The sequence below is a fragment of the Callorhinus ursinus genome, unplaced genomic scaffold (assembly GCF_003265705.2).
Source record: "Callorhinus ursinus isolate GAN/ISIS: 27379988/994484 unplaced genomic scaffold, GSC_fseal_2.0 scaffold9, whole genome shotgun sequence".
Lineage (NCBI taxonomy): Eukaryota > Metazoa > Chordata > Mammalia > Carnivora > Otariidae > Callorhinus > Callorhinus ursinus.
In genome coordinates this window covers 28,112,018-28,136,238 of record NW_027397071.1, presented here as the reverse complement: position 1 = coordinate 28,136,238, position 24,221 = coordinate 28,112,018, and the positions used below count along the sequence as shown (strand labels likewise).

The 24,221-nt window shown below is 42.0% G+C and overlaps 1 long non-coding RNA gene across 6 annotated transcripts in view; it reads right to left on the bottom strand.

Moving 5' to 3' along the window:
* LOC141373358 (uncharacterized) overlaps positions 1–24,221 on the bottom strand; it is a 205,126-nt gene that overhangs the window by 1,541 nt on the left and 179,364 nt on the right. For 5 of the 6 annotated variants that reach the window (XR_012379260.1, XR_012379258.1, XR_012379257.1 and 2 more), the window contains one exon: positions 10,264–10,900. The exons of the other annotated variant lie outside the window; for it this stretch is intronic. This is a non-coding gene — a long non-coding RNA (uncharacterized lncRNA). Of the gene's footprint in view, positions 1–10,263; positions 10,901–24,221 lie in introns of those variants that run through there. 6 annotated transcript variants of the gene reach the window in all.

Below are 24,221 nucleotides of genomic sequence, written 5' to 3'. Positions count from 1 at the left end.
AGCCCACAAGCCAGCGGGGAGCCGCTGGTCTCCTACAAGGAGGAACCTTGCTCTTTGGGGGTCACTAAAGATGTTCATCAATTTTCCTCACTCAGCAACACTCACCCCAGACTCTCCACCAAGGGGCTCACCAGCAAAATTGACTGTAACACTAATGTTCCTGCTTAAAAACTTGAAACTGATTAGTAACACATTCAGCATTTCACTCTCTCTTATGTTCTTTACTATGTTCTATTTTCCTGTGAGCGTAGGCCCAGGTTCTTTAATTATCTTGGTCATGCATCCTTTCTTCGTCTCTCCAGCCCTAACACAAGGTTTTGGACCAGGTAGATCATTAATAAATACCTAGTATTTCAAGTTGAAGTGAGCTCTCTTGAGGCAGTTTATTTAACTAAATAAAAACTGACTCTATTTCTTCTCTAGGATGAGGAGAATGTATGATATTATTTGCCGATAGTATAGGATTTAGAATCAAACAGAGCCAGATTGTTATTCCATCTTTGCTGTTATTTACCATCTTGGGCAAATTTCTTAATGTCTCTGCATCTCGGTTCCCTCAATTATAAAATGGGAATAGTAATTCCTACTTCTCAAGATTATTGTAAATAGGTTGCCAGTAAAACACAAGACTTCCTTTTAAGTATGAATTTTAGACAACTTTTCTTATTATAAGTATGTCCAAATATTGTATGGGACGTACTTACGCTGAGAAATATTTGTTGCTTACCTAAAATTCAAATTTAACTAGATGTTAACTGGATTTTGATTTGCTAGCTATGGCAACCCTCATTACAAAGACTAAACGAAACAATACATTGTAAAGCTACTAGCTCCATGCCCATTGGATAGTGGGTGCTCATTAAGTGTTATTTCATGTCCTTCTTCCCTCATGGGGCTGTTGTGTGATTAAATGCCTGGTACCTAGTACCCAATTCAGTAGATTTTAGTGAGCTTTTGCTCTCAAGGCTCAGCCTCAAAAAAATGTACTTTAGGCTAACGAGGGAGAAAAACTGGCAGTGTTTGTCCCTGGGTGGCTTGCCTTCTTCTCTTCTCCTTCCCAGTGCCTGTTTGCCGCATGGACCCTAACGGTGTGGAGTGGCTTCATTAAAAAGCCAAAGCCAAAGGGACAGAGCTGTTAACACAGATCCTCCTCAACTCATGGCAGCTTGATATTTGAAGATCTGAATTTACCTTGGAAGTAGATGTTAGCAATTCTTAAATTGTGAGCCCTCTAAAGAGTACCAAATTGGAATTGCAAAGAAGGATTTGATTTACAAAAATGTAGAGGTAAGACAACCTGTCCAGTGAAAATCTATTACCTAAAATGTGTTATGAAGGCATTGCTAACAGCTCTAAGAAGCTCTTCCTCGCTTCCACACACACACACACCCCTCACCCACAAGTCAGCTCTGCCAGACACTGGTCTTCACTAGGCAGAAGAGATTTCTCCTGCAACTATTTCCAAATGCCCTCCCAGAGTAGGTAGCTAGGCATGAACTGGGTTATCCACAAAAGACACAGGTTTTTGAGGACAGCTCTTTCTTCTTAAAATTCAGTGTTGTTTATCTCTGTCAAGCCAGAGACAGTGGACAGGATATGATTCAACGGAAAGTCTTTGTATGAGAAAATGGCTCTTTTAACATGGCCTATCTGCAGATCAGTACATTTGGAGTCTGCCCGACCCACGTTCCCAGACCTACAGTTGGCTCCACAGAAGCTCCGTTCTGCCCCAATTCTGGAAAGGGATTACCCCATGTCTGGAAAATAGTTAGGGCCAAAAATCTATGGATATTTCTAGATTACACATCAGATCTTTCCACAGGAATCCAGGTTTTGGCTGACATCAGAAAGCAGGTACTGTCCACTTCCTTCAGCTCTCATTCTCATGTAAACAGGCGGCCACCTTACTCAGCACCAGCTGCAGCTTCTGGGTGGTCCTGCTGGGAAGTTCCAAGTGGATTGCAGCGCAGTTTTGTAGGCTGGTGGTCACACAGCTGTAGCGAGCATTTGTGGGAGACAGCAAAGGCACGCATGTTCTCCATGCTCCGTCTCAGATGGACAATCCAAGTAAAACCTGACTTTCCAGAGGTCTGTTCTCCAAAATTAAAAAAAAAAAAAAAGAGGAAGAAGAAAAAGAAAAAAGAAACCGAGCAAGACAAAACCATAGAGGCAAACAGTGGGCAGATTTTCTGGCAGGCAATCCTTGATATGAAAATTTGGGGGTTCTCCTTCCCCTTTCCTCTTGGGCATATAGAAGTAGGGTCTTCATAAATGCAAGCTAATTATCGGTATTATTGCATACTAATGTATGATATTAAACGACTTCCCAGAATCTCTCCTTAGGAAGGTAAAACAAGGAGATTTCTGGGTTGGAATTTCACCTCCACCACTTATTAGCTTTTTAACAAGTTACTTTACCTCTCTGTTGTGAGAATATAAAGAAATTAATACCTGTGAAGGTTTAGAATACCACCTGGCACACAGTAAGCCCTAAGCAAGTACTATTATCAATATAATTAAAGTGTCTTTAACAATTATGCTCTAGATCTGTAGAGTGCTTTATAGTTATAAAGTACTCCCACCTCTTTTTTTTTTTTTTGGTGGATCTGTAGTCAAGGTCAGGTGGAAACCGAGAAATCTCTATTTTTCATAACGGGAGAAGGCATAAATAGGAGTAGTCAGATGGCTGTATAAGACTATTCCAAGTACAAATGGTGGTATGACTTAAGAGGTAGAAGAGGGAAGTTCCATAAAGAAGGTATTGAGATGGTTGCTGGGGTGGACCCAAGAACCCAATAGAAGCATAGTGGAAACTTAGCCAGTGTCCAGGGGTGCAAACAGCGAGGGAATAGAAATGGTTGGAAGCTGTAAGACATGTTTACAAGAAGGTTACAAATAAAAATCAGGTGTTTAAATACTGTTTAGGAGGCAATTAAGGTCACAAATAGCTATTTAGTACTTTGAGAAAAACGTAACTGCCCTGGCATTACACTTTACCCCAAGTCAATCATAGATGGGGATTTAAGAGTTGAATATATAGACCATGAAAAAGCATAGGGTAAGCAGAAGAAAACAGAATGTATCAAGCATTTGGGGGTAGGTTTAATTTTCTAAGCTTAGAATCAATAGAAGAGACATTTCTGAGGGTTCACACTTTCATTTTGGTACTCATGGACCAAAACAGGGAAATCAATTTCAGGGCACACAGGTAGCACTTCCAGTGCTTGCTTGCGACTCCTTGCTTCTCTTGGGTTCATCTTTCCATCAGGACTCTCAGGCAGGTACTACATAATCTGTGGTGCCTGGTGAAGAATGAAAATGTGGAAACCTTTGCTCAAAGAACAGGAAACAAATGTCATTAGACATATTAAATTATAAAACTTTTTTCCTTTCTTCCGTTGTCTCTCTCTTGAATTGCCATGATGGTTTTTTATTTGCTATTTAGTGGCAGTCTAAGTCAATAAAAATTTAAATTTTAAATTATTTGACTGGATTTTACTGTTCATCTTTAGATTGTACAATGACAGTTTTAAATATAAAGTATTTAAAATGTATACAGATTTACTGAAATTGTACAATTTTTATTTTGTAGTTGGCATATGCATAGGTATTTTGTGACCAAAGCAGTGGAAACTCTGAGAAAACTAGCTCACCTGTTTTTATGGCACTTCTTTAAACCTACACGTTCTACCAACATGTTACTTTCAGTAGTGATGAATAAGGAAGACTGAAAGGAAAATAAACCATGGGATCATCCTATTGTTTCCTTTCTCTCCACATCATCACTTCCAACACAAGTGGTTGGCTCCAGAAGTCCATGCTCACTGGACACCATGAATTCTGTATGCAAACAGGGCAATGAGAAAAGATGGCCACTTGTGTCGCACGTAATCCTCTTCCCATGCACATGCCCCGCTGGCCCTTAGGACTTCATTTACAAAACACAAATTCAAAGATTAAATTATTAAGAATTATTAAGAATTTCAAGATAGTGAGAGACTCTTAACTATAGGAAACAAACTGAGGGTTACTGGAGGGGAGGGGGTTGGGGAGTGATGGATATTGAGGAGGGCACGTGATGTGATGAGCACTGGGTGTTATATGCAACTGGTGAATTACTGAACTCTACATTTGAAACTTGTGATGTCCTATATGTTGGCTAATTGCATTTAAATTTAAAAAAAAAAGGGAATTTCAAGATAGAGGCAGCAGAGAATTAAACCAAGTGTGAGGTCCCCTGAGACTGCACAGGTCACAAACCCATGAGGCCAGCCATGTCCCTAGATAAAGTTCTACTTTGTTTCAGTTCAAGTCATTGTATTGTCTTGGGAACACCTTCAGTGCTAATGTCCAAACAAGTGTTATATGGTAGCTTGTATCCTGTAAGTCAATGATGGTCTCTCTTAGACTCATTATATCATAGTAAGTCCCTGGAAAAAAAAGAACTGTATTTTATAACACTTCGCATTGTTCACGAATCAGAGTGCCCTATGTATACAGTAGGTGCTCCTTGTGGCTAGCGACGGCAGGGAGAACCCTACATGATGTGAATCGTGAAATCCCTGAGACTATGAACTAGTAATATTTGTTATTCTACCCTTGCTTGCTAAATCCCTTATTATCAACTAACAAAGGAGTAAGATGCTCAGGCTATTGCTTCTCTTGTCCCTCTTCAATCTGTCATATCTTGAACTGCCAGAAATTCACTTTCTGGTTCTTTCCTAGTCCCGGAATACTAGTGCAAGAAATGGTGACAGCAAGAGTGCGGGTCACTACACTATCTCAGTCCAAAGACTTAGAGGGTGCTTCCAAGCACCTCCAAGAGTAATCACCATGGAGAAGCAGTACAGGCATCCAGGGCCAGGATCCTGGACATTGAGATCTTTGTGTGTGTTAGATACAAATCTTAAATGTACAAATACCTAACCGTCACCAGAAAAATGGACAGATGACACAATGACTTTAGAATATATAGACATGGGCCAGATCACCATGGGGAAGAAAAGATATTCTGAATCGAGGCAAAAACATTTGGCCCATTACCCACCTCTATGCCCTCAAACCTGGGGACTGTGACAAGTGCTTTAGTGACCAAGGAAAATGGTACTGGAGAAAGAGTCTAGGGGTATAAGTTAATTATATCTTTAGTAGTTTTCCAGGGTGGCCCAAAAAGGAGAGAGTCCAATTGATTTTCAGGTTATCCTAGGACCTATAATCTATGCAGTAAAGGGGGTAAAAGCCAGAGAAGCCAAAATGTCTCCCTAGACCAAGGGGATGAGCACAATGCCAGCCAACGAAAACGAAACCAAGAGGATTATGGTCCAGGTATGCTCTGCATCGCAGCAGACAGCACTCGGGCTGACATGGGGCAGATGGTTTCAACTGTTGGTGGATGACTGGTTCAGTGAATTTAAGGCACTGAGTCTGGTCGCCTAGACACATGACCAAGGATATGTCAATATGAGCACCGTCCTTTTGCTGAGATAGGGTAACTAATGGGGTAGGCAGGGTTTAGGGAAGAACCAAAAAAAGAAAAAAAGTCAGGGAATGCTAATACTATTCCTGTACTTCTGTACTTACCATGAATATTGGAGGAGGAAACCCAAGGTGACAGAGAGAGGATATAATAAATCTCTTCAATGAAGCAAAATAATGAGAGTACATTTGGAAAGGGAAAAGGAAGGGCTGTGGGGCAGAGGGCACAGAGGAAGGAAAAGAAGGAGAGAAAGCGATTCTATCTGCGTGCGTCCCCTGCCTTGCACAAGGCCCGATGCTTGGTGGTCATGGTATTTTAAGTCAGCTGCAGATTAGAGAAATTAGAAAGGAAGCAAATAAGCTGTGATTTAGTTTGGACTGGTGCAATTTTTTTCTTCGACCCCTGGCTGCTAAAAATGTCATAATTTACCCCATGATGAGAAACTCAAAAGATAAACACTTAATTGAACGAGGCTGACACGTTTCCTAAGGGTACTCATTTTAGGACTAGGAAGAAGGGAAAGAAGGAAAGATGGAGGACGAAGGAGAGGAGAACTGATAGCTCACTAATCTATTTCCAATCAGAAATAGCTCGAGTTGCTCCGAGGGCGGCCTCTGTGGTGCGGTTGCCAAACAAAACATAGAGAAGTTGACTTGCTTAGTCCACAGAGAGGTGGCCAGCTCTGAAAGGCCAACGAGCAGAGGTAAGAAAGATCTTCTTAGCAAAGCATCTCTGAGGGGCCATGGTTTCTGTGTTCATCAAGAATCCCCGAAAACCTGGAAATTTGGAGGTAGAATTGATTTAATCCTTTTGACTATAAATCTCATTTCTGAAAATGATTAACAGAGGCAGAGACATAAATGGTAAAGTCTCGATCAGGGGAAATGCTGTCGGCGTATCATCTGGATAGATTAGAAAATGAACGCTCCGGTTTCTGTGAAGGAAGACTAAAGACATTAAGTCAAGATGAAATAGAAAGGAGCATCACACAGGCTCAAAAATCATAAACCATTAGCTCGCCCTGACAGAAGACCCTCAGCAACTTTCTGAACTGGAAAATTATCAGGAGTTTGGTCGGAGAGTATTTTTTGAGGCCTCATTTAGAGTCCCTGGCTTGTTCGGGTTTGTTCTGAGGTTCTGGGAATTGCTCTGCCAAAGTTCTGACGTTTGTATAAAAGTGAGGTCCTTCTGCCTACGACTCTCGGTGCAATCAGTTGTATGCTCAGAAACAAGACAGGGAGGGTTTGGCTCACTAGAACAATAAATAAAGATTTAAGATACTTCCATACTGTGCCACCATCAGATTTCTGAGGTGTCACAATTCTGCAGCCTTTCAGAAAGGCAGAGCTGTTGCCCTGAAATCAGTGGTGGCTGAGACCAACGTCCTTTGTTTAAGTTAAGATCAAATAGTGAAGCAAGTATATAAATTCCTGCCAAATAAAGCTAAAGTGGGCCTTCTGCTCTGTTTGGTGGTGGGAACAAGTCTGTACATCTGCTTCACATGTGGTATATCACTTGATTACTTAAACTACGCCTCCATTGGAAACACTCTCTCTCTTTCTCTCTCTTTCTCTCCTCTCCATTTTTTAGAATAAGCCAGCAGAATAACCTCAAATCTAAATATCAGTTTGCCGCAGTTTCTCTGGGATTTGACAGAATAAATGGATCGTAGGCAGAAGGACCTCACTTTTATACAAACGTCAGAACTTTGGCAGAGCAATTCCCAGAACCTCAGAACAAACCTGAACAAGCCAGGGACTCTAAATGAGTCTCTTTAGGTTGAATCACTCTCTTCCAGCGACACACAATGATCAACTGGAAACTGTTCCCATCGTCTTAAACACTGGGAGCCCCTGCGACTAGCCTCAAGTCTTTCTTAGGCAGGGAACATTAGGGTTCCTGATATTTGATGTTCAAGGTGCTGACCCCGGGGCTAGGCCCGGAAGAACACACTACTGATTCTCAAGAGAAATTGTCCTATTGATGTAATATTCAAGGCAGATCTTTTTCCAACTTGAGAGTTGGAATGGCTATGTGAAAAGTATTTCCTACCTCCTCCCCAAACCCCTTATTATGGCTATGACATTGGAAGATAAAAATGTGCTGCTTCTCATCTCAAATTTTCAAAATATGCAATATTCAATAAATAGATGGGGAGTTAGGTGAGTAGATACTTACTGTTCAATTTTAATGTTTCTGACTTAAAATTTTAAGGTCATTGTCTTCCTTCTGACACCTCTTACTACATCAACATCCCATTATATCATTATAGACTCATGAAGCAACGCACTTTTACATTTTGCAGGATAATGACTCTTTTGTATTTCAGTTTTTATCATAATATAAATCTTGAATTGCAATTTGCATATCTTTTGTTTAGAAAAAGAGACCCCTATTTAAGACTTTGTAATTTTAATACATAGGCCTGAAAGTGGTTTTTTTTTAAAGAAATGCACCAAAATATTCCAATTTATTCTTCAGCTGAACAACTGAATCTGATTCTACCTCTGCCGCTCCATCAATAAATTAGCAAATGTCCTGAACAATACATTTCCAACAGCGATGGCTCTCCAGCTTAGTCCTCTGTGCCTCTAGGTTCTCTGCCTGTTAGAAGTCCAATCATAAATCTGTAATGGCAATTTGGGAATCTGGACCTGGATGTCAGTCTGATTATATACACAAATACACACACACATGTATGAATATATTCATGTGTTCATTTATTTATTCTATATGAAGATTACATTATGTATGTGTATTTACATACACTCATATATGTTCATTTATTTCCTATAAAGAGTACACTGTCTGCTCATCAGGTCTTTTACTTTCTGCCTTTGATTCTTCCCCGTGGTAAAGCTACCTCTGAAGCAGCTTGGGAAGTTGGTCACTGTGGCAGACCTTGGGCAGATCTGGGAGAGTCTTTAAAGAGACAGGGCACGGCCAGCATCCTGGCCACCTCCACAGGGCAGAAGGGAGCAGGTAACGTGCCTACCACAGTGCCTCACAAAGAGGGTGCTGACCAAGTCCATGTTGAAGAAACAAATGAATGAAAGCACAAAAGGGGCCCTCCGACATTTCTTTCCAACTCTTTCATCAAATTACAAAGCTGCCTCCATAGCTGCCACTCCCGGGGAATGACGGACTTCTGTCCATTTTTCCTGCGTGGCCCCCAACACTGTCCAACGTGCTCTATTTCGCTCTTGCCCCTTCCATCCTGGAAGGGTGCAGCGAGGCCCAGGGATAAGACCATTGTGGAAAAGCTACCTTTCTGCAACAAAGCAAACCCATTACCTTAAGAACCAAGCCGTTTAATCCTCTACTGTCCAATGTCCTGATGACACAAGGGAACCGACTACGGAGGTTAAAGAACATTAGCCAGCTGTAAAAGAGGGGTCAGTGGAGTGTGGAGCTTGGAACCAAGACGGGGAAGCCACAGAAAAATGGAGTTCAAATCCCAGCTCTTCTGTTTACTAGCAAAAGTCTTTTTTTTTTTTTTAAGATTTTATTTATTTATTTGACAGAGAGAGACACAGCAAGAGAGGGAACACAAGCAGGGGGAGTGGGAGAGGGGGAAGCAGGCTTCCTGCCGAGCAGGGAGCCCGATGCGGGGCTCGATGCAGGGCTCGATGCAGGGCTCGATGCAGGGCTCGATCCCAGGACCCTGGGATTATGACACGAGCCGAAGGCAGACGCTTAATGACTGAGCCACCCAGGCGCCCCTACTAGCAAAAGTCTTAACTAAGCCTCTATATCTTCACTTGTAAGGTGGAAACAACAGTCTCTCTCTGACAGGACCGTCGTGAAGGTGAAACGTGATGGCGAATGTGAACATGTTTCTTTAGCCCACATTACGTTGGTAACATGTGTTTACTTCCATTCTTTCCATTCCATTTCCATGTGTCTACTTCCATTCTTTCCATTCCATTTACTTCCTTTCTTTCCATTCCATATTCTCTTCCCCCCAACCTGATTATTTCAAATTATTTCTCCTTTCTTCCTGGGAAACATGGAAAATTCAAATGTGTCTTCCGACATGGCCAGAAGGAGGTAGAGGAGCCAGAGAGAAGTGGACCAAAGTAGCCAGAGCAGAAAACCAATCTTAAGGCTCCTCGGAGCCCTTTGGCTTTTCCCTGGACTGTCCCTTAGACTAGGGACATGCACGCTGGACACTCTGAGAAGCCCATGTGTGGCTGACCTGGCTGACAGGGACACTATGGGGAGCTTTGCAACCCCTGTAAACATAGGCAATTAAACCCCTAAAACTCTTAGGCTTATTGCCCAGTAAATTCACAATGAATAGTAACCTTAATAAATGTTATAAATCGCACCTCAGAGCCAACAGGAAATTCAAACTTTTGCATGTGTGGGATCCAAAGTGCTGCTGAAACAAAAGGGAGGTATGTGGACAAGGAGAACATTGTGCTCAGTGCTCCCTTCCCCTGGCAGCACCAAGCGCCCCAGGCCTGGGAAAGCCCCTTACTTGTATTTTGTGAGGCAGCTCTCTGGCCTCCTCACTCCTCCCTTCCTTAACTTTCTCATCTCGGTGGCCTGAGAGGTAAGCCATCCACACACATCTCCTACTGATTGAAAATAAATGATGGAAGTATTTAATGGGGCCAAATTAGGGACAAGTGGCTTTTTTTATGTCAATGTTTTAGTCAGAAACAATTTTAGAAACTTAATTAAACCCTAAAACTGAAACTTAAACTCAGTGTGATAAAAAAAAAAAAAAAGAAGAAGAAGAAATATCAAAGAAGAGAAACCACTGGATATTTTGATCCACACCCTCACAAAAGGGTGTTAGTTTTAATAAACAGTCACAATTTGGGGCTGTTATGAACCATAAGGCACACTCCTGGCCATGTTTCCAATTTCCTCTCTTGCCTTTACTGCTGTTATATTAAGGTCTGTGGTGAGGCAAAATGTTTATTAAAAAAGGTGAGGAGAGCAATATTCCAGATTAGATGATTTCACCTGTTCTAACTATGCATTGGCCAATTGGAGCTCTCCGCGGTGGGTTTAGGAACAGGAGCCCTCCCACCTCTGGGGTTGAGGGAAGGGGAGTTTCAGCCTGTGGTTACAAAGTGAATGCAGATTAGGCCATTTTAATTACTGAGTTTAACTGAATATGGAATACATTTTCCAGTCACAGAGAGGGGCAAATAAATGCATCTGGAGGCTCCTCCATCACGGAGGTAATTACACTGGGATTGGAAACCATCTCGGGCACAGTGAGCAACAAGGGCTCCAGTAATAGGACAGTCTTCTGAGAGGGCGTCCTTCATTTCAGGAGGGGTTAAGCTGGAGGAGTCTTTGAGTGGCTTGATAAGGAAACAAAACATTTTCTCTTTGAAGACCCAGTTCATACAGAACCCTTCTGGAGCAAGATGGGGAAGAAATGCCCAGCATGTTGAAAATTACCTAGAACAGGAAAATCCCATTAAAGCAGCACATTTCTTTGATTCTCATGGGGGTTTCTTTAAGACAATAGGCTTTCTTATAGTGAATCCTTGGGGACTTCCAAATCCTTTAATTGTTTCTGGAGTTTCTCTTATTGTGGGAGCTGGCTGAATTCAAAGCACTTTAATGTAGTGAATGAATTGCCTCTATTCCCCAACCTTGACACTGTTTCCTTATACTCCCTCTCTCTCTTCCTTCTTGTTGGTAGGTGCGCGATGCTTCATTCCAGGCCAATATGTAGATGAGATTTTGTTGAATAGTGTTATTAAGGTTTAGGATACACTACTCGATCCATGGCATAGCCAGATCTGCATAATTGTAACATGCATAATAACAGCATCCTATAGGATTTATTTTAGAAACATGGGTTGTTCTTTTTTTTTTTTAACTCCTTAACACAAGTATCCCTCCTGTATTCCCCCACATTCATATACATGCGGCTTGCTCATGGAACCAGCCTCTAGACCAGTGCTGCCCAACAGAAATATAGTGTGCACCACAAATGCAAGCCATACGGGTAATTTTAAATTTTCTACTGGCCATATTAAAAAACATAAAAGGAAACAGGTGATATCAATTCTAATAATATGTATTTAGCCCAACATATCCAAAATATTTTTTGACATATAATCAGTATAAAGATTTATTAATGAGAGCTTTTACATTCTTTCTCATACTAAGTCTTCAAAATGCATTTTGGATTTTACACTTAAAGCACATCTCGATTTGGACCAGCCACATCTCCAATGCCCAACAGTCACTACCGTAATAATGGCTACCATATTAGGCAGTGTAGCCCTAGACTCAGAATTTCCAATGCTTTAAGGAGTTTATCTGATTCCATCCTTTCCTCTATTAGCTTTGGTATACATCAACACTACCATTTTCTTACCAGCTGAGTCTGCTTTAAAACTCACATGTCCTCTAAGTTCTGAGCAAACCCAGGTACCTATCATGTAACAACAGACCCTTGTGATTTCAGCGAGATGAACCTGATACTTCCCAATGTTTACTCTGAGAACATAATGTCCTCATCTGCTAAGATGCCTGGTTTGTTCACGTGTGCTCACGAGAGTGCCAATCTGAACACGCAATCACCAGAGAGTGAAGGGGCTCCTACAGGGGGAAGAAGACCATGCCCGTTCTCCAGGTGGGGTTTTTACTGAGGCGTGGTACCAGGTTCCACCCCCACCCATCTCTGTCTCGCTCCTTCAAGGCCGTCTCAAGCCCCACGCCCCACGCTCGCCTGCCCTGCGCTGTTCTATTTTTGGGTTTGCCAATGGTCCCCTTGTCTTTCAGCTACATGTTCAATCTGACAGGCTGCCACCATGAGTAAGTAACTTAACACTGTCTTTACCTTGAGATAGTTAAGAACTAAGAGGGTAGCTTTTAAGTACCAACTTTAAAAAATATATTAAGTTCCAAAACCACGTTTCTTCCTTTCTCTTAGCCCCGAATCACAAGGGCATAAAAATACTTTGGTAATTGTTTCCCTGGGAAAGACTCCTGATAGTCCACTAACACGATCTTTAAAATCCTCATCAGTGTAAATGAACGTGTCTTCCTACTTTTATAGAGTTAGAGAGCCTGAAAGCTTTCTGAAAAGGAACGATGAGGTGGAGGGACCAACCAGTTCGGCCAGTGGGCAAACGGTCTTTTGGGCATCTCATTTCCAAATTTCTATTCTCAGAAAGAGAAACCCTAAAAAGTATTCCAGATTCTAAAGTATTCTGTTATGCCATCAACCTCACGTGGTGCTCATAGTCTTGCTATTTCAGAAGCCCATTTGTTTAAATAGGGCCTTTCGATATTCTTTTTCTCCAAATACTTGATCTGATCAGCCAAGGCCCCAGAATATTAGCTGTTTGTGAGAGGAAATCCATGCAAAGAAAGAGCCAAGAATAACTAAAGCAGAGGTTTAAAATTTAGGGTCAGTGGGAAAATTATTCAAGGGCTCCCAGGGGCCTCTATTGATTTTTCAATTTCACCCAACATTTTATTGTCCTTTCAGTTGTTATATAATTGATGGTGACTGCCTAATTAAATACTTCAGCTAATTTTTGTTATAGAGAAAACACAAAATGCGAGGTTTAATTTTTAGTGCGTTCTTCCTCTGTCTCCATTCCCCACGTCTGGATACCTGCCCCTCTAACCAATCCAGCCATTAGGTAAGAGGACAACACTCACTGGGTAGCCACCACTTAAGTCTTCGGACACTGTCGAGAGCACACAGAAGAGGAGAACGAAGAGAAGACCTCGCACCACAAACGCAAAACTATAAAGCGACAGCAGACACCACAGAGTGCCGTCCCCAAGCTTGTCTCTTGCCAAGATTTCTGCCGTGTTCTGAGCTGGGTAAATATTGCCAGGTCCGGATAATGTGTCTTTGTTCAGGCCCAGACTCCAGGGGCTCCCCAGGTGAGCGGAGAACCCGGGCCTCCTCAGACCCTGTGTTTTCCCATCCTGTCTGCTCAACCGGAATGCTTAGGCCTCCGCTGCAAATGTCCTGAGGCACTGTGGAGACAGTGAATTTGAAAGATTTAAGCTTGTCTGAAAGAGAAGAGTGTATTTTCCAGGTTAAAAAAAACCAAAAATCTTTGACATCAACGAAAGCAATCTCACGTGTGAGAGAATCAAGGTTTAGAGAAGTTAAGCGCTTTAAGATCATACATTTAACTAGTAGCAGAATTAGGACTAGAAGTTGTAGGGAAATAGAAGTAAGGAAAGGAAATTGAAGTATACCATGTGAGGAGCAGCTTGCGGCTCTTGTGTTTTCTTTTGTGATTTAGATCATCTGGTGCCTTCATTGTGTAATGAAAGTAAAACGCTTCTCGCTGACTCTCAAATGGCTCTGTGGCTGGGAGTGGTTAGATTTTTCTGTCTTCCAAAACATGGGAGAAATCGATAGCACGAACAGAGATGTGAACCCTGCTTTTTCTTGTCATGCTCAACTTCGTGAAAGCAGAGAGTGTCTCTCTCTTTCGAATGCTGCTGGACCCTAGTTCCCAGCACGGTGTCTTTATGGAGTCTCAATAAATAGGTTCCGAGTGAAAGAATGGATAAATGAACGAATAAGCGAATAAGCCCGCGGAAGGAAAGCTCTTTACAGCAGAGATGTGCTTTACTTTACATATTTATTACATTCCTGTAAATGTATGGGCACGCCTGATTTTGGTAACTCACGTGATATACTCTTTCGGTGATGCGCCAAGTTTGCGTCTAAATGAGCAGTGGCCGTTCTTTTAAGTCATTAAGGATTTGGACCAAACACATACAACCGGAAGGAGGGCTGTGTTTAGAGGAACTTTCTAAAAGTAAAATCTTCTTCCTGTGTTAGGGAGGACTCCTTAGCCCCTCCCCTATCTGTTTCATGAGCTTGGACATGTGTATGCCACTTTGTTACTGTGGCGTGAAGAGCCGGACTCATCTGTTCCAAAGAAAGGGAGAAGCGACGACAAAGAACAAAAAGCGATCCCTCTGAATGCTCGGAGGCCCTCCCGGAGTTGTGACAAGTGATTAAGAGCCGAACGGGGCTATGCCTCAAGAACTCTTGCTCTCTGCTGCTCCCCTTGAACCCTGGGAGACTTGGTTGGCCATCAATTCTGCAGAAAGTGAGGCTGTATTTTTCAGCTGTGAGGCATTCGGGGGGACAGAGACGAACACCTTGGTATGTCAACCTTGAAGTACCACCTGGAGGGCGAGGGCCTTTCACAGTTTAATAGTGGACAGAGTGTTATGGTGATGGTCTGGGTCAGGCGGTGACTGACGCAGTCACGGATCCCAGGACAACAGATGTCACAGTGACAGCTGTAATATCCAAGACTTATTTTTCTCCTTCAGCAGCCGAACCAAATAATGGGTAACAGATCTGATCCTACAGAGGAAGCACCGCCTCTTCCTTTATTAGTTTCCTCACTTTGGCTGTACAATATTAACTCCTTACACCATGTGTGCTAAATCTTAAGCAGCCAAATATTTCTGAAGATAGGAAATAGAGCCCCTGATGCTGAAGGTAGGCTTTTAGATTTTTTTTTTTTTTTAAGAATTTTATCCTGGCATTCCCATCACCAAATTCTCCTTGGGTTCTACTGAAAAAAATTATCTGGCTTTTTTAGAGGCCCACGGGCAAATTGGTAGACAATTATGGACAAAGTAGCTCTCTATCAACAGCGTGAAATCCAGAATATTACGGTTCTAAAGATGCCACACATTTTTAAGTGCTCAATACACTGGACAGTCTATGAGACCAAACATTTCATTGATTTAGAATGGATATAGAGTAGCTTTACAATATTACACAAGAAACAAATAAAACCATGTTAGCATAATACCTGACATAGTAGACACTCAGGAAACAGGAAACAAACAAATAGTGAGTGATCCAGAACCGTTTCTGGAGCTTTAGGTAACTGCATCATTGCTCTTATTACTTATGCCCCTCTTTTTCTACCTTTTGCTATACACACTTCCTAATTAATCTTGCTCTAAATAGTATGACACACTGGGGTTTTCAATTTGTGTTTAAAATATATGGGGTGCAATAAAAGTAAATTAAATACCATGAGTTAAAAGAATTATCAAAGACAAACTACAGAAAACAACATCTTTTAAACTAGACTTCCAAATACCTTTCCCATAGGAAAAACAGCTCTGTGTTTCTCAGCTGGCATGGAACAGAGTGACCGTCCACTGCTGAGTGCTTCTATGGTTCCTAGTGTGAGGTCTTACAGCACCTCCTTGGGGCTGACCCACGAGTTCCTCTGTAACTTGCCGTCACATTGTCACCTCGTTCTCAAATTGCACAGGGAGAAAGATACATCTCAGCATGTCTCTTACTACCACCATCTTATCCAGATTAGTTAAGCTCTCTCCATAGCCACTCTCACTACCAGTTCCAGACAAATTGGCCTAAAGATCTGGAATTATGACCAAGGGCTCCTGGTCCTCCTACGTTTCCCTATGGTGGGAGTGAGAAGCGGATGGATGAAGACACGGTTTTCCTGTCGACAATCATCATTCTCATGAAAATGTTAATTGAGCATCCCCTATTTGTTGACCCTGGAGACAGAGACAAGTAGAAAACACACGACTTTTCCTTAGGAAACCTAGAGATGTACCTAGGAAGAGAACTAACAACATAATTTGAGAAAACACCCCAGATGGGTGATCTGGAGGGTAACTGTTGGAGAGGGGCAAGAATTCAGTGGGACGGAGCAGCTGAGCACATCTGGAAGACAGGAGAAAATCAAGTAAGCTGAGGTCAAAATTCTAAAGAAACTAAGCCATGAAATTCCCAAAAGGGTTCATTCCATTTCAAACCACAGTAAAAACCCTGAAAGCAAGCGAAAAGATTTTTATATCCATACTTGGCCTATTCTAAACCAAGCAGTATGAGGAACTTCACAAGAACAAGTTTGATCGCATATGATTGACAGAGTAGAAACTTTCAAATAATGTTGGAAAAATACCTGAACTTCTGGGAGCCTCTGACACCAGCCCCTCCTTGCCTATCTGTGGGTGGCCCAATCTAATCATATGAGCGATTAGAACTAGATGTGCCAGGTCACAGCCTAGGTGAGTCCTAGAAATATAACCAAACATGTAGTGTTAAGAAGACAGAAGGAGAAGAAAAAAAAAAAATCCTCAGTGGGATGAAACCCAATTTTAAGCCTCTAGAGCATAGAAAAGCCCCACTATTCATTAAGGGAGGTCCCACCAGCTATTTTCTCAGGCAGCTTGTATTCACATTAATGAATGAGAGAGAGAATTTTAATGTGCACCTCTGAGAGAAATAAGACCCCCAAAAAGTTCATTCCCCAGATCCCTCTGGGTTTTTTTTTTTTTTCTTTTCCCTTTTCTAGTGCATAGTAATAAGGTTTCGTGGTTCTGTCAAGGTGGGGCAGGATAGAGATAGAGCAGGATAGTAGGTTCTGCATTCACAGAGGCTCAGGATCAGCGAACTCTCTTTTATCTGTAACCTGGCCCTTCCTCCAGTGCCTCTAACTCAGACCCAGCCTCAAGCTCCATCCAAGGGGACAGAAGAGTGGAAACACAGCCCAACCTTGATGGGCCCGAGGGAGCCCAGGCTACTCATGGGAACAGCCTTATCACCCCTTTCGAATAAACCTCCAAACACACCTCTACCTTGACTCTAGTCTCCCACTGTTTGATCCTGGTTTCTGTAACCTCCTCTCCTCCCCCTTCCCCAAGCAGAGAGTAAACTTCTGCCAGACATTATAAGGAACGCTTAATGCAGAGAGCCACAGGCCATGATGTCAATCTTATTTGCCCTGAAATATATCCCTGAACTTGTAGAAATTTATATTTGTTTACATTATAAATACACTAAATGAGCTAATTATAGTGATCATAACTCACAATTAAAAACAAACACAGTTAGAAATTTCAAAGACTTTCAATATCTTTTCTTTAATCATTCACCTAGGCTCCAAATATGCATTTTTTAGATTAAAGCATTAAAGTCGCTAATTATATTCTCAGAACTAACAATTATTTCTTCACCCTTTTACTACCTTCTTCTGGCAACAAAAAAATGTCAGCACTGATTTAATTTTTTTTTGTTATTATAGGATTAAAAGAAGTTTTTAAAAACGCAATTAAATTCTCCCGATAGCTAGAGTAACTTCCCTATCAGCATCCAAAACCTCTTCTCTAAAACAACAGTATAAAAACTGATTCAGACTTTCTTGACTTTTGTGATACATTCCTTCGGTGATTATCTCCAATAACAACTCAACCGTTTTAATGAAACTCCCTGCACATCACGTCCTGCTGAAAGGTAGAACATATTAGATTAATAAAGAAAATGAAAGTTAAATTGGCTGTCGGAGTGTGAAGCCCTGCCTGTGTCATGCATGGGTTCTTCACCTTTGGGAGCCTAGTTCAACTTCAGCCTCAGGCCCTAAGTGAAAAGTTCAGTAGTCTTGAGTACGTCCCCACTTAATATATCACAAAATCAATTATTTTATGGTGGTACACTTGGTAACCTATGCTCAGACAGAATCAAGTTTTGTTCCCACTGGGGATTCACCAATTATCTATTCAGTGAATTATTTTCAGATAAAGCAGAAACACCTGCTGTCAGCAGAGGGAGTATCTGCCTAATATGGGTATCATTCTGAGCCTGACGTGTTATTGCATTTGTCACGTGCAGGATGGCACTGTGAGACTTTGGATGAATTTATCACATTACCGAGATGCTTGATGGGACATCGGAGCATGATTCAGTGCCCAAAGTTAGAGCTAAAATGCTGTAGCAAAGAGATCCAAAATGAAACCACAGAAAAATTGGGGAAGGGGGTAATCAAGTGTGCAGATACTGTACCTCATCTGTCTTGCCTGATTTCCAATAAGTCAGCACAAATAAAAATTGTGATAATTCAGCACAATTTCCTTTTACTGGCTATTGACCTGGGCCAGATTCAAAGTAGGAACCAAAGAAAGGCTCCACGGACTTTGATTCCGAGATTGGGTCAAAGGTCAGGCTGGAGACAGGCTGTAGTTTATGAGGGCTGCTACCCTAACCATCTATTCAGGTAGGATTTAAATTCTTTAAAGGTCTCTCCTCTCTTTCTCAGAAGTCAGTCAACCTCAAAACACCAATGACATTTAATTTTCACTTTTGCCCAATTAATGCCAAAATCTGAAAGCGAATCAAAGAACAAAAACAACAGATAAGGTTTGTGGAGCTCTACAAGCTCATCTGTGTGTCGAATCTCAAAGAATTAATGCACCTCAAGGAACTCTGGGACCCATGGTCAAGTCCACAGGCACATATGGAACATCTGGTCCTGCAGGCCGTGCATGCTCCGGACTGACAGAAAGACCAGGACAGTGTGACTCTGGCACATGGCTGGGTACTGTTCTGTGACTGTTAGGTTCTTTACGGGAACAACCGCCTACCAAAAGTTCTATGTTAGGAGCCATGGAGGCAAGTATAATTTCCTGGCCATGAACACAGTTTTTAGAACCAGACAGATTTGGATTCAAATCCTAGATCTACCCAATTATCAGCTGTGTTACATCAAGCATTTATTAAACTACTTAAGCCTTCGCTCCCTTACCTCAAAATGAGAGTAAAGGCTCTTAGGGTTATCCTGAGGAGGATTATTAACAATATATGTAAAGACCCTGCATGATATCTGTGCCATAGCAAGTACTCTGAAATCTTTACCTGGTGCTGTGGTGGGGTGATTACTGTTATAGTCATTGTATTGTTGTTATATTATTAATAGAGAAGAATACTGAATGATTCCCAGGACCAATTCGTAAAATTCTTCGTTGAGAAGCAGTGGAAGAAACTGATAGTGACTGAACTTAAGTGGCAATGGGCTAAGAACAGGCATCAGTCTTGCTGCACAGATTCCCAAGTTGGCTCTCAATGAGCTTTGCTAATAGAAAGGAGGAAATAATTCAAAACAACAACTGATGCAACAAGCTGGCATTTTTTTAAGAAAACTGAAATCCCACCAGAGATATAGACATACAACCTGTCAGCTCTTGTTCTCTGCCCTGGCTCTGCTCTTGGTTCCAGTTGCTGACAAGCACCTGAAATGCTGTTGCATCTTTGAGAGAGAACTTGACCTTCCTGATGACCTGGTACCTGCCACCCTCACAGCACCCCCTGAGTTCTGACCATGGAAGAACTTTGCGGGGCCTCAAGCCCACATGCATTGCTCAATCACCACCTCTCCCCCACTCCTTCCCATTACAGCTCCCTAACTTAGTTTTTTGAGGCCAGAATGTCTACTCATCGAGGAACAAGCCCTACTTTGAAATGCCTTACCATATCCTAAAGACAACCTACGTGGAGACAGATGAATTTGCTCTAGCCAATACAGTCACTCCAGGCCTGGCCTTTCTTCTGAATCTCTGATTCCCAAGCTATAGCCTTTTCCCCTCTGCTCTTCCCCCGAACCACTGCTGTTATTCCCTGATACTGTTCTCAGCACCATGAACACAAAGGCACTGTCTCTCGAAAAAAAGCCAACTTCCTTCTGCTACCTGGATGGAAAATTAGCAAAGAGGAAAGTGTTAGTACAGACCTGATGGAAAACCACAGGACAAGCTCAAGCTGCTTATTCCTCAGAATGGAGTCAAGGACAGTACAAGTTTAAGAGAAACTTTTGGTAAATATCAGTCCTGCCAAGCGGGCCTTTCCAGGTGACCACCACAAATGTTTGCCTCTTTTTTTAACTCAAGACTTAATAGGACAGATAGCTGGATTGTAATGATGTGACAGAAATCTAGTCATTATACAAATAATTATTCAACAATGGTTTATTAATTTATTTGTCTATAAATATTTATGTTAGCAGGTACTGAGCTAAATCCTGTGGGGGAAGAGAAGCTAAGATATATACACAATATCTAGACTGGTGGTTCTTACCTGGGTGCGATTTTACCCCAAGGGGAGATTTGGCAATTTCCAGAGAAAATTTTGGTTATTATAACCGGTGGGGTATGCTGCTGGCTTCTGGAAAGTAGAGGCCAGAGAGGCATCTAGACATCCTACAAGGCAGAGGACAGGCACCCATAGTGACGGGACATCTGGCCTCAAATACCACAGTGCTGAGGTTTAGAAACCTGAACTTTACGAGAAGGCATTACAACCTACGTTCATATGAGAGATGGAAGGAAAACACTGTGAGGGAGTGAGTCCCTCCTGTCCAGAACTCCTAACCTAATCAGTCTAAAGATCTAAAGAAGAAAGTAACATTGGACTGTGCCATGAAATTTGGATGAGATTTTGAAAGACGGAGATTATGGAGTGCTAGAAGATGAAAAACAGATTTCTAGCAAAGGAAAGAAAAAGTATATTTCTAAAAATGCGTTAAGGTCTAAGGGGAGTTCTAATAGTAAAAAAACAGCCAGAACCATTTGAAGAGCAAGACGGAAAGGGCCAGAAGAAGAGGACAACATTCTCAAGGCCTCGAATATCCGGTTGGAGAATTTACTTCCTCGTCATCAGAGACGATCCATCTGAAGCCCCAAACCTGGCAAACGTGAGTGTTGATAGGAGGTAGGCATGTTGTTCTGTGATTTCAGCGTCAAATACATTGAGAGTTGACACCACCCTGTGGACAGGTTTTGGTGTGATGCCCACGTCTGACAGGTGAGGAAGCTGTAGCCCAGGGAGGCCCCATAAGCTGAGCACACTCGCAGCCAGTTCTGCCAGAGCCAAGCCGTCATTTGCTCTCCACCTGAGTCTTCACCACGACTCTTAAGCCGACTCCAGAAGGTACTGCCGCACACATTTTCAAGGCTGTCATTTGGGTTAGGTTGCCTGGCTCTAGTCAGCACATGTGGGACTCCACATGGGCTATCTGAAGGGGAATGATAGCTGATGACCTGCTCACTCTGGTGAGCAGAGTGCAGGGATTCTCCAATGGGCTCTGAGCGCAGTGAGGCAGGAGGTAGGGAGCAACCTCACCCCCACGCCCAGTTGTAGGCATTTCAGAATCACTTGAAAGTCTTCTTCGAAGTTGGCATATTCCCTTAGAGATTCTAATATACTACCTAAGGGTATTCCAAGTTGTCTACCCCAAAACTTTTGAAAATTGTTGCTTTAGAGAATCATTGTTGAGTGGGGAAAAAACATTGAGAAATAGTACTATAGGTTTTAACAGGGAACCTAATCTAATCTACCAGACTCCAAAGTGAATTTGTAGTTCAACTTACCTGGATTCCTAAATCTGGGGACAATTTGAGCTCTGTTTTATATTTTAAGTAGGCTCTACACCCAACGTGGGGCTTGAACTCACAACCGCGAGATCAAGGGTTGCATGCCCTACCGACTGAGCCAGCCTGGCACCCCAGCTCTGTATTATTATTATTAATGTAGTTTTCTGATATACATTCTTCCAGAGTCTTCAAAAATTCTACATGATGTATTTATTTTTAAATGAAATGGAATGAATTTCATTTTGAGCTCTCCCTCCTTTTATGAGGTAGTAGTCAATATCCTTCAAAGCACAGGAGTCCATGCAGGGAAAGAAAAGAAAGGAAAGAAAGAAAAGAATGAAAATAAAGAAAGAAAGAGGCCCTCAGTGCTGAAAAAGTGTGGAACTGCTAAGTTTAGTGTGCTTCCTATGTGATTTCTCTATTAGGCCACATGCAGTAACTGTCTTCTATGTGCAAACTTAACCACTAAATTAAGAGCCTGATTACATGACTTCAAATACTGGTTCTGGCACTAATTAGCTGTGTGACCTTGGGCTCACCGTGTAACTTCTCTGTGCCTTATTAGAATGCCATATGTTAATATATGTAAACTGCTCATAGCAGTAGCTGGCTCACAGTAAATGCTATTAAAGTGTTAGCTATATTTCTTTTCAAAGAATTTTGAGGCACCATTTGAGACAAAAATGGAATTTTCTTTATGTGCTACTAGTCCCTGGCTCGAGGGTTTTACCTGAAGTCATCTTTTCCCTTCCTGTCCACACCTACAGTCACTACAGTTCCAGCATTCATGTTCCCAGCCAGGGGCTCCAGAGTCCCCAAGATCCATGAGTTTCTTTGTTACATCTCAAATCCTAATAGAGTGGTCTACTTACTCATGACAAGGCTGCACGTACAGTGCTCGGCCCAGAGCAGGACACCATTAGTGACATGAATGGATTACAAATTTGAGTTTTTTTGTTTTGTTTTGCTTTTGGATATAATTAGATCGGCAGTACGGTTATCCTGTTCTGAAAAGATCACTTTGTGTTAATGCACGTCTCATGAATAAAAACGAGAATGTAAATTCATCATGTCTTTAAAAATACAGACAGGTCAGTGGGCTAACTATTATAAAGTAAGGAGTCCATGTCGGTAGGGAGGGGCTAATCAGAGGGGTCCTCGTCAACATAAAGGTTGGAAACTGCTAGAGTCTAATGTGTTCCCTGAATTTCTCTGTCTCTCTCTCTCTCACTTTCTCTCTGTCTCTCACTCTCTCTCTGTATTTGATTAAGTATCTCCGTGAAGTAACAAAAGCACCAAAGTCTCCAAAAAGCAAGCCCGAGAGTAGATTGGGAAGCACAGCACTGTGCCTGGCTGGTGCAGAACGCATGGTTGAGATGTAATCTTCTATGTGCAAACTTAACGTGCCAGTTGTTTTATTTAGGGAGGGAAAGGAGGGGGGATGCATTAGAGGGAAAGTCCACAGCATAATTAGGAAACAATCAACACGTTTTTCTTGCTGTCCTAATTTTTTCTTCACTTTAAAATGCTCCATTGAGTTTAATTAAACTTGCCCTAGGCTTATAAGCCTAGCAAACTGGGGAACATTCTTTTTTTGAAACTTGCTTTCCTGTCAGAAAGGTTTTCTTCAAGCTGGCCCAGTACTGCTGAACTTCAAGGTTTCAGGGGATGTTAAAACAACTGCAACCAAATTAATGTAGACTATCTTTATTTTTTCCTATTGATTTGAGCAGAGGGGACGGGAAGTTGGGCACCGCCAAATAAAAGACTTCTACAGGGTTATTAAGGATGCTTGGTTTCAGAAGCAGGGTGTGGGAAGATGATTTCAACGTGGTTATGAAGGAGAGAGAAAACGAAGGGTACAGGGACATGCCACTAATGAATAATTACTGTTATTTCAGTGGATTGCTACTAGAAATGCCATTTCTTCCCCTCTTTTGCTTTGGGGAATCACCCCCACCCCATTCCATGTGGTCCCTGTGGGATGGCCAGCTGTTTTGGTTTGTCTTTCAACAGCCCCTGCTCTCCTTGGCAGAGGGGCAGATTGGGTATGTGACCATTTTGTACCAGTAAGACTGTCACTCTCTCTCCCTTTGGAATGTGGATCTTGATCAGAGACACACATAAGCAGAAGGAGCTTGATATAAATCATTCTAATTCAAGGCCATGTAGAGTTTATCCATGGGCTTTCACTGAAAATCTAAGTCACTTAGATTCCAGTCATTCCTGAATTCTGGATACTCAGTTTGGGGTAGGATTTTGCGAGTTCTTGAGTATTTGCGTTAGTTAGATTTTACTAGTTTATGCAAAGGTAATGAACAACCTCGAAAACCCCTGGGCTTACAATAACACAAATTTATATTTTACTCATGTTAAGTGTTGCCTGCAGGTTGCCTGAAGCTCTGCTCTACATACTCTTCACTCCAGATTGAAGGTACAGCTCCTGTTTGGGAAACTGCCACTCCTGAGGCAGACAGAGGAGCACAATGAGGAAATCGCTGGGTGCCTGCTAAACCTTCTGCTTGGGAGTGACATGTGCTATTTTCACTCACCCTCACTTGGTCCAGGCAGACTTAAC